The sequence below is a fragment of the Portunus trituberculatus genome, chromosome 47, assembly GCF_017591435.1.
Source record: "Portunus trituberculatus isolate SZX2019 chromosome 47, ASM1759143v1, whole genome shotgun sequence".
In the NCBI taxonomy this organism is placed as follows: domain Eukaryota; kingdom Metazoa; phylum Arthropoda; class Malacostraca; order Decapoda; family Portunidae; genus Portunus; species Portunus trituberculatus.
Genome location: NC_059301.1, coordinates 28,103,250 through 28,115,749, shown reverse-complemented (window position 1 = coordinate 28,115,749; position 12,500 = coordinate 28,103,250).

Below are 12,500 nucleotides of genomic sequence, written 5' to 3'. Positions count from 1 at the left end.
TGCCCAGTTGAGTACTATTAATTTACACAAGAAATGAGCGAGAGAGGGTGATAAATTTCCAGTTATCATACAATCCTCTATATCCCTGTAGCCAACTATACTACTGAACTACCGCATCCATCACCCTGTGCCTCCGTTCTTGCCTGTGGCCACACTGCTGTGATGTGTGGACTCCAGTGGCAGCCTCCCGCTCGTGTGTCATGTGCCGCCATAGTGCTGTCACACATTCTATCCTTTGTCACCTAACACTGAGCTAAAAAAAATAAATAAATTGATAAAAAAAAGACTGTTTTGGGTAAGTTAAAATAATCAACTCGAACGACACCGAGGGAGAGAACAGGGTAGGCAGTTATGAGAATGGCGAAGAGGAAAGAGATGAATATTACCAAGGGAGGATGACAGGATACATTCTGCACTATGTATTCACTCCCCTTTATCTTCCTCATTCGACAATTTACCCTTCACTCTTTACCTCTCGACTCTCGCTCCGCAACTATTTGGCTGTACCATACAAACATAAAATACGATCACACACACACACACACACACACACACACACACACACACACACACACACACACACACACACACACACACACACACACACACACACACACACACACACACACACACACACACACACACACACACACATATGTAAATGACCACTTCTTTTTTACTTCACCTATGATGGATTTTCATTAGTTACAACAATTATGTATAAGTTCAATTACAAATATGCAAAAACATGTTCCACCATAACAGCTACAGCTCATTTGCTGCACACCACCATTATCATATGGATGCATGCAGAATTAATGAACCAACTAAGCGACGTATTTTATTTCATTTACTCTACTTTGTGACAAATTTTACTTCCCATGACTATAATGTTTATATTGCCACGCCATGGAAATAAAAATGATAATACAAAAACATTACCATGGATCATTTGCGAAATCTTGAATTCTTTGGAGCCAATAGATTATGTTTTCCTTTTTATTTCCCATTATCAATTTCCTTAAAGGAAAAAATATGCTTGTGCTGGACATGCTGAGCCCGAAGTCAGTCATATATTGCATTTTGAAGGCAGATATACTGTTAGGGTATGAGTTGTATATAATTATTTTTTCCTTGTTTCTACACACAGTCGTGAGAAGCGAGGCTGATCTTAGCGAGGAGCACATCCTTTCATTTTCATATGCAAGCACTTCTTATGCTAAGTCAGTATACGTTCCCACAGGCTCAGTGTGAGAACCTCTGGTTGCTGGATTATATATATGTAATTAAAACAGCATAGACATATATTTAGTACTATCATATATTTTATTTCTTTCATTTATTATTAAGTAATACTTTAACTATTGTAACCAATGCATTTGTAACTGTTCTTTAATATATGAGTCGGTCACCGGTGTCAGTGAGTTTTTGCTGACGAGAGATTGACAAGACGGAGCTACGTTAGTTGGAGTCTGACGAACACACGAGCTGGCCGTTGTGCTCCCCCGGGCGTTTGCCAGGGAGCTGTAGACTGTGTGTGTGTGTGTGTGTGTGTGTGTGTGTGTGTACAAGACTATCCTTGTGTAGTGTAAATAACTGTATTGTTGATATAAGGAAAACCCAAGCTGTGTTTTCGTTAACTCCTCTGAGAAGACAGTGTGAGAGAGTTCCTGAACTAACGACACTGCTACTCTTGTGCCCTCTTCGTGGTAACATAACATTGACCACAACAATACAACATAAGGGTGATAATGATATTAAATAATACTCCATGTTATGAACCTCGAAATATGTTCTAAAAATACAGGCAAAAAAGAGAAAGTTTTTTTACTATCCATTTTTTTCATTTACCTATTTTTTTTTTAAATACTAACATAATACTTTATGGAGGCAACATGAAAGCTTTTTTTTTTAACACTCCCGGTGAAGGGTCCGCGAATGGTGTGCCGCGTGTACACTGCCGCTGGTACACAGGTAATCACAAACCATATTGGCAAAAGTGCTGCCCGTGAAGGCTTCAATATATAGAAAAAATCCCATACTTTGTTATAAATATTCATGATTGCGAAACGTCATATATGAAATTATTCACCAGTTTACGGCTTGGAGCATTGCTGTACAATATCCATCCCGGGGACTGCTGGAAGGTACTGCTCAGTGTCGAGTTCACTGATGCCGAGAGGATCTAGTGCATCATCTTAAAACATGTGTTCGTTTGATTAGTTTGGCAACAGATACATTAAGCGGGTATCACACAGGCATCTTTTACTGCGACATTGTGTCATACGATATTGTTTTCGACAAGATGTTGCAGAAGAACTGAGATTTCGCTCTAGGCGACGTCCATGGAAACTATCGAAATCTTTCGCGGATTTCCTGTGATTAAGAGAAAGCTGTTGAAAGTCTATAATGAATATACTGTATTAAATATTATACTGTAGTAAATTACCATCAATTGGTGTTAGGTATCACTACTTGATTATGAAAATTTTATCCCTTCACCTTATATAGTATATATACCGAATTTAACTGTTAAATATGATCATGGAACATTTCTTTGATTTCGTGGTTTCTTTACATTCTGCTTTCGCCTACCACGGCACGTGACGGCAGTATCGTCTCGAATCAAACCAAGAGATCATCGGATGCTGCATTATCACCCATTATGACTCCATCTTACATGGAGAAGACACCTTGATTGACTTGGTTCTGGACCAGCCACCTTTGTGGAACACCTTGCATCCCAGTTGTACTTCCTCATCTATAGAGACAGCAATCTGCTTTACTGGCTGCTTTCTTCTCTTCTAGCTAACCATTTTCGTGTCCATATCCTTCTTCTGTGCTGCTTTACTCATTCTTCATCCTGCAAAGCAAGTACACAGACTCCCACTACTAAAATAACTCGGTAAATGACATCCATGCTTGGTGATTTCGCTCCTGCTATGTTTGTTTTGTTGTCCCGCTGCCGCGCATGGCTTTGTTGTTCTTTCTTGAGATGCCGTGTGCTATTATTTCCCGAGACGTTTCGTCGAACATGCTGTCACATGACACGATTTCCCAGGAAAGAGCGACCGTGTGAGACATGCTTTAGTGAAGTGTAAAGCTAAGGCAGCCACAACCTCAGATGAGGAAACTACGAACATAATTCTGCAGTGTAAGAGCTTAAGGATTTTGGGTGAACAAGTGGTAAGATAATGGAAAGTGATACTAGGCATATGAAAATAGTCCTTTAGTTAGTTATTTGGTAACAGTAATTTCTTTTGCATGAGTGTGATGTTCAGTATTCAAGGAGATACATAAAAATTGCACTGCCTGAACTAGAAACGTGGAGGAGAATCAGTGGACTGTAGTAACGTGAGAATATGTAAAACGAGGAAGGAGGGAACAGCTGCGATTATAACATGAGTCACACTTGCCATCACAAGACTTTCTAACGTATTGTGGAGCAAACTTATATAAATCTAATGAATCACAATTACTGCCATAAAATATTGCTCCTATAATGTATTCCAGCTCAAAGACTTCATATTCGGTGAAAAAGTATGCAAAATTATTCGTTTGTCGCCTTTTTTTATTATTTTCACCTGCCAGTCTTCAAGCGGAATTCTCGTATGATTATGAAGCAGACGGTGATTGAATTACAGTGCAGCAACAAGGTCACACAATTCCCGCGTGTTTGGCTATTGACAGCTGCACAGTAACATACTCAATGGCGCCAATAACTCTATTCACCCCATCATACGACTTCAGTACACACTCACACGCTTATCGAGTTAGTGGCAGGCAACCCACACACGTCTAATGTCTAATGATGAAAGCATAATGAGAAATAAAATATGAGCTGGTAGATTTTTTTTTTTTTTTTTTTTTACGTCAGGTTTCCTTATACATTAGGGCTAGAACGGTGCCTCCTGACAGAGGAGTCAGGAAGACCTTGGTTTTGGCATTTAGAAACCGTTACCCCGAGTGGATGCCCTTGCTAACCTCGGACCGTGGCCGGGATTCGAACCCGTGCACTTGAGAACCTTGGGTCCCTACAAAGCACGCGCGGTCCCACTGCACCCCGGCAGTCCCTATATGCTGGTAGATTGCATATAATTATAAAGTCTTAAAATGTGTAGAACGCTTACTAGCGGCCGTATTTTATGCGCTAGCCGAGTGGTGTTAGGAACGTGTACTGCAGCAGGTGACAATGAACAAATCTGAACTCCTTCACCACCGTCACGAGACATGGATAGAGTATATAATATCTTTGCTGAACCTAAAGTTTTTTTGGTCAGCATGCAGTCACTTCATAAAACCTGGCGAATGACGCATTTTTAGCACACCAGATAAATCAAGAATACAGGAAAACGCTGAACAAGTAAAGTCATGGGAAGAAATCGATTAATATCTCCCAGCTCCTAGTAATGTGTATATTGTTTTTCCCTTAACACGAAATTTTCTGATCAACTTACAGTCTTCTTACAAAACTTGGCACCTGATTTGCAACCATAACAGTACACTCCAGAGGCACTAAAACAAGACATGCTTGTAGTGGGTGTGACTGGAAAAGACGCAGAAGACCTGGAACGTTGGAGACGGCTGACTCGGGGTGGAGAACCGTAACAAGAGTAAGCGAAAGAAGACTCCAGTCCAGTTTGACTTTGTAACCTGGTACACAAAGGCCACCTAGCCTAGCTTCGAGAGAGCACTAAATGAGGCCGCTTCGAACTCCTGATGTACCTTAACAATATACCTTAACGTACCCACAACTTTTGGACAAAATGAGGTGAGGCAAAAGTTCATAAGAAACATCGCCCTTCTCTCTCTCTCTCTCTCTCTCTCTCTCTCTCTTAAATCTAAAAAAAATGGTAATTCTACTGCTGCTGATAGTAATGTTAGCGAAAGATAGTAGCAGAAGGCGTGATGGTAGTAACAATAGTAGCAGTGGTGTAGTGGTGACTGTGGTAGCGGTGTGGTGGTAATGGTAGCAGTGGTGTGGTGATAACAGTGGCAGTGCTGTGGTGGTAGCGGTGGCAATTGTTGGATAGTAATGGTAGCAGTAGTTGTGGTGATGGTAGTGGTGGTGACACATGGCCATAATGTAGTCAAGTGGTGCCTCTTTATCTCTTTTTATTTTGAAAGTTTTCCACTACGTCATTAGCGGTAAGTGAGCCTTGGGTTAACGCTGGTGGTAGTGCTGGTTGGGGTGATGGTGAAATGTTTGTAGTACTTTAGTAGTAGTAGTAGTAGTAGTAGTAGTAGTAGTAGTAGTAGTAAAATACTAATAGTGACAGTAATAATAGTACTAGTAACAGCGAGCAGTAGTAGTATTAGTAATAACAATTGTAGTAGTAGCAGTAGTAGTAATGGCAGTAGTAGAAGTAAAGTAGTAGTAGTAGTAGTAGCAGACTGCTTTTAGCCTCTTTCTCATCACCGTAATTTTGTATTTCTTGGTATCTTCAATTGCTATTTCCATGCCAACTGTTGTTTCGATCTTTCTAAGAATAATGAACACATTCATTTGATATTATCTGACATATGAAAGGGATATATTTCAATAAGGAAGAAAATAATTACTCACAACAAAGAAAATAAATCAGATAAAAGAGACTTTAGTGATAGCTAAGTTTCTTGGCGACTTACTGCTGACTCATCCCAGTAATAGTAATATGATTCGAGTCTTCCTGATCAACTAATCCATCATTATAGGCATCCAGTAAAAAAATGTATTCTATTCAACCAAATTCATGGTAGAGAAAGTGTCCCATTAGTTGACGCTAACACTAAGATTAAGATATTATGTAAATGAGATGTAGTTAAGTTCCTCTCAAATTCCATGTTGTGGTTTTCTCCTATACAGCATGGCACTATTTACTTTTTTTTTTTTCCGGCCAGCTTCGGCTGTGGGAGGGGGAGGAACCACATTCTGTGATATCCTGTGTCTCTCACTATTACTTCAAGTAGAATAGTTACCCAAACAGCCTATTAAAAACCTCAGAGTCTGTTGCTGTTTGGATTTTCTTTGTCTTTCTTTGTAATCCTTTGTATTAAGTAGATGCCTTCCCTTCTCCTGTAGCCTCGCTGCACATGGCTTTTTCTCATAATAACAACAACGATGATAGTAATGATAATAATAATAATAATAATAATAATAATAATAATAATAATAATAATAATAATAATAATAATAATAATGATAATGATAATAATAGTAATAATAATAATAATAATAATAATAATAATAATAATAATAATAATAATAATAATAATAGTAATGATAATGATAATAACAATAATAATAATAATAATAATAATAATAATAATAATAAGAATGATAATGATTACAATAATGATAATGATAATAATAACAACAGAAATAATAACGATGATAAAAAAAACAATAAGAAAAAGAAGAGAAAGAGAAAGCGGAGGAGGAGAAGGATGAGAAGAAGGTGGAAGTTGAAGAAAATAAAGAACAAGAGCAAAAAAGAAGAAAAAACACACACACAAAAACAATCAACATCACCACCACGGCCAGAACTACCACATCCACCACGAGTAGCACCACCGCTACCACACTAATACGTCCGACAGAGCTGACTGAGACACAACAAGCTTTCCTGCGCTAATGATGCGGAAGAGACCGACCCGTGATGCAGCTTTGGGAATAATAGGGAGAGAGTTGTGTAGCATGGAGACACAAGCTTGAGAGACACCCGGAGGAGCTCGTAATTATGAGAGGGTTAGTATTTGTTACAAGGGAGGCAGTGCTTTCTTTGATGTGCGCAGGTTGTAGTTCTAAGAAATGAGAAAGAGAGCAACAGGTTGATTAAAAGAGGATTTAGGATTAAAGGAATTGTTTGTATACGTGGAAGATTCAGATGAAAGGCAAAGATTCGGGATTAAAGCCGCTAATAAGTGGTTCTAAGAAATGTGTTAAGAGAGGAAGAGGTTGGCAAAAAGATAGGTATATTTCAGGGTATGGTGCTTGTTTGTATGCAGCGGGGATTCAAATCAAGAACACAAAAATTAACGGAAAAGAGGCGATGAATTTTTGGTTCTAGGAAAGTCCAACGAGAGGAACAGATTATCAAGAGGAACAGGTCAGTAAGAAGATAGGTATGTTATTATTATAAGAATAAAATTTGCTGTTCAGATCAGCGGTACAAAAGTGGTGTTGTCGGAAAGGTGAAAGGCAGCTTCGATGGCAAAGAAAATAATAATAAAAAAAGAATTTATAAATGAAATGAATAAATAAACAAACAGATGCATAAGAAGATTAAATATAAAATTAATAGGATTGAATAACATATATGGATGAAAAATTATAAAAAAATAATGATAAAATGGAGCAGAGAGCTAACGATGGAATTAGGTAGTTAAAAAAATATGACTACATAGATTATTATCTTTAGTAGTGGTTAGTGGTCAACTCTGCGAAACAGAGTCATTACTGATATCAAATGAGTAACACACACACACACACACACACACACACACACACACACACACTGGTGGTGCAGGAGTAACATACTCGACTCAAACGAGAAATCCTTGGTTCGATTTCCGGGACAGGTCAGAGGTCAGTTGGGCAAGGCTTATTTTCAAATGTGTAGCCCGTTTACCTAGTAATGATTAGGTACCTGGTATAAGTCGGAAGTTGTGACCCGTTTCTAGGTAGGAGAAACACTCCGAACAAACAAATACACACGGAGTGGCTTGATCACCACAGCCCCACAACCCTAGGTCAAAAGTCTTAGCAGGTGCTATATAATAATATAGCCGCCGCGCATCAAGATGTCAGATGCCACCAAGGAGGGTTGTGTAGGTTTAAGATGTATGAATATTAGTATAAGTATGTATAAGTAAGATAATGTGTAGAACGTTCAGCTCTGTACTAGCTGCCATCTCAAATAAACCGAATTATTGTTATTATTATTATTATTATTATTATTATTATTATTATTATTATTATTATTATTATTATTATATACACACACACACACACACACAAAAAAAAAAAAAACCCGCTTTACCGTGACTTTTCCTGGAAGTATACCACCGCACGTACACAAATATAACATCAATAAGAACATAAGGATACCAGAATTCCAAGGAACGTTTCCATTAACTAAGTACATGTAAACACAGCTGCACGAGCGAAATATACTGCTACTTACAAGTCACTATAAAGAAAGGGAAATGAAACTCTCCGTAAACAAAATGTCGTTCGTCGCAACACGAATTTGGTAGCAGTAAAAAGCCACACATTTTCCGTCTGGCTTTTATGAATCACAAGTCTCACTCCAGTCAATAATGAAATATTCAGAACTCACACAAGGCAAGGTTAACGATTTCTTTTAGCTTGTGCTTCTGGAAAAACACTCTAAGGAGAACTGATTACATGTCACATTAATGGATCTGCAATTGTTGTTATTTAAGTGAAAATATTCTTATACCGTAAACGTTTCACTCAACTATTTTTTTTTTTGTTGTTGTTGTCCTCGACTAGTGGCCCTCTTATATCAAGAAAAAGACTCAAGGCTCGGTTTATTGTATGATTTAAAAAAAAAAAAAAAAACGTGACTATATGGCCGTGGAACAACAAAAGAAAGAGAACATGATGATAAGGAAAATTGGAGATTGTGTTTGTGTATGTATGTATGTATGTATGCAGCAAGCTCTTTGTAATTATGGAGGCGACAGGGAATAAACAAATGTCTCTCCTGTGAAGAGACAACACAACACTCCTTTGCCTCATGTTCCCAGAGTGATCAGCATGAGAGGGATGAATAAGAGGTGAAACTAAGGTGAAGGCTGCAAGGGGAAGGTATAAACAGGCAAGATGAAGTAGGTAAGTGAGTGGAGGGCACAGCTAGTCGTATATTTGGCAGCCAGATATTGTGTGTATTTCTCTCTCTCTTCCTTCTCCCCTCGACATCCGTCATGCTCCCCTTGCGTCCTCCTAACGGTGCGGAACACTTCCCCTTCTGAGAGCGCCGCGGGACCCTTCGCCGCCCAAGAGCTTGGGATGGCAAAAGGCGCCGCGGAAATACCGGAACGGGAATGCAAGACGATTATTTACTCAGAGAGAGAGAGAGAGAGAGAGAGAGAGAGAGAGAGAGAGAGAGAGAATAAAACGTGCACAATAGAATTTCGGATTAGATCTGCATGACTATTTAATATTCAGGGCAAGAGAAGTTTTTGAATTTTTTCCCCAATTTAGAAAACGAATTGCATGTAACAAAATGAATAGATAGAAAAAAAACTATTGCCAAAGGGGAAACTCTCATAAAACCCCAAAAACTACTGCTAAATCATTTCACGCCAGAAACAAAATGTATAAAACACAACACCTGCAGGTCTCCCCGTGGTCCTTCCTTGCTGGTTATCGAAGTGCTGTACAGGAGATAGAGATTGAGAGACACATTGGTTCGTATTTCAAAGACGTTTAGTTCTGTCATGATGATTATTCTTTAAAGCCATAAACAGAGACTAAGAGATTTCGAGGACAATTCTAGAACAATACGCTTCACTCACAATTACTGATGCTAAAAGCTAATAAGATCATTAGTTGCGTTTGGTATGTCTTATTTTGCAGTGGTGATGCAGATTCCTTGTTAAAAACTAAACCTCGAATAGTGAAAACATCCTTTACAACTCAAACTGAAACTACAATCATAAAAACATTCTAGAAAATATCAATAGTTTGCGTTAAAGGCTCTTAAAGGCGTTAGTACAAAAGAATGTAGAGAAATAGTTATAAATGATAAGGAATATAGTTATTTTTCTCTTCCAGTGCTACGAAGCTAATAAAGATGCATCTAGAACTTTAAAAACATTCATGCTCATCATGATTACCTCATGTGCAACAAGAATCTTAAGAGAAGAGTTACACTGGCACGTAAATTACAAAATCCCTCACAAACACCAACAACAAAAGACGAGAAATAGACTTAGTGTTTGTTTCCTTAAACAAAGTGGCCTCCCCCATCTCATCTCATTCCCCATGCGTGTCGTACAGGGAAGATCGCCATGTACGATGAGGAGAAAATGCCTCGATGTTCCTCCTGTTTTCTGAACTCAACCTCGGCGAAAACATAAGTTCAATTAAAATAAACTCACCTCACCACGGTCGTCTGCTGGTCACCCAGCCAGTCTTCCCCATTACGGAGCGAGCTCAGAGATCATAGACCGATCTTCGGGTAGGACTGAGACCACAACACACTCCACACACCGGGAAAGCGAGGCCACAACCCCTCGAGTTACATCCAGTACCTATTTACCTATTTATATATATATATATATATATATATATATATATATATATATATATATATATATATATATATATATATATATATATATATATATATATATATATATATATATATATATATATATATATATATATATATATATATATATATATATATATATATATATATATATATATATATATATATATATATATATATATATATATATATATATATATATATATATATATATATATTAATGATATATATTTGTCTATCCACCCATATATCCATCAGTCTATCTAGCTATCTACATATATGCCTATGTACTTAACTACACAACAACATTGCTATCATTCAGTCAGCAACTCAATCTAGCCGTACAATTTTCCATAATGTCCTAAACACACAAAATATTTATCATGCCTTCAGTGAAAACTAGTTCATAATTTCTAGCAATAATAATGATAATAATGACAATAACAACAACAATAACAGCAAAAACAATACGCACAAGGGTCATCTATCTATCTACCTATCTATCTTAACAAATAACCACTTTTGAGCCCCCACGCGCCAATCAATACATACCATTACTTGGGCATATTAATTAATTAAAATGAAATCATTACCACGGCATTTCCCTGCAGTAAAATATAACGTTACGCGAAATGCGACATCAATCACCATATTTTTTTCCCCCTTACCGGACACAGCTGTTATTGATAAACCTTTAAAGAGCATGGCTAAAACACACGCACGCACGCACACCCACCCACACACACACACACACACACACACACACACACACAGAGAGAGAGAGAGAGAGAGAGAGAGAGAGAGAGAGAGAGAGAGAGAGAGAGAGAGAGAGAGAGAGAGAGAGAGAGAGAGAGAGAGAGAGAGAATGGTTGAAGCTTGTAGTACGCTGACACAAAAATGAGCCTTCCTCCTTCATAATAATAGCAAACATGGAGTACTGACAAGAGTTAAATGACTTATTTTGAGTATGCTTCCTTTGTTTTGTGGCCCCCTCTGCTGATTTAAGTGGATATTGATTCTCATAGTCATTCAATATCTTCATTATTATCATCATTACTATTTTACTATTGTTATCATTATCGGAATCATCAAAATTGTACTTACCACTATCAACATCATTACTTTTTACCATTCTTATATTCACATACGTAAGTAAGACTTTTAGCTTTCTTTTCTCATTTCCTTCGTTTCTCTAATCATTAACAAATTAGGTTTAGATTTCATGTGTCCTTGCTATTGCAGGCATTTATACATGTCCTCCCGCCCCACAACACACACAGAAAAACATTTAATCTTCCAGCTCCCAACACACACAAGGCAAACTTTATTTCCTCCCACCCCCTTCCTCCCGCACCCAACACACACAACAAACATTTGATCCTCCCGCACCCAACACACACAACAAACATTTGATCCTCCCGCACCCAACACACACAACAAACATTTGATCCTCCCGCACCCAACACACACAGCAAGCATTTGATCCTCCCGCACCCAACACACACAACAAGCATTTGATCCTCCCGCTCCCAACACAGACAGCAAGCATTTGATCCTCCCGCACCCAACACACACAACAAACATTTGTTCCTCCCGCACCCAACACACACAGCAAGCATTTGATCCTCCCGCACCCAACACACACAACAAGCATTTGATCCTCCCGCTCCCAACACAGACAGCAAGCATTTGATCCTCCCGCTCCCAACACACAACAAACATTCCTTCCTTCCTCCCCCTTTCTCCCGCCCCCAACACACACAACAAACATTTGATCCTCCTGGCCCAACACACACAACAAACATTTGATCCTCCTGGCCCAACACACACAACAAACATTTGATCCTCCTGGCCCAACACACACAACAAACATTTGATCCTCCTGGCCCAACACACACAACAAACATTTGATCCTCCTGGCCCAACACACACAACAAACATTTGATCCTCCTGGCCCAACACACACAACAAACATTTGATCCTCCTGGCCCAACACACACAACAAACATTTGATCCTCCCGCATCCAACACACACAACAAGCATTTGATCCTCCCGCTTCCAACACACAACAACAAATATTTGATCCTCCCGCATCCAAAACACACACAACAAACATTTGATCCTCCCGCTCCCAACACACACAACAAACATTTGATCCTCCCGCATCCAACACACACAACAAGCATTTGATCCTCCCGCACCCAACACACACAGCA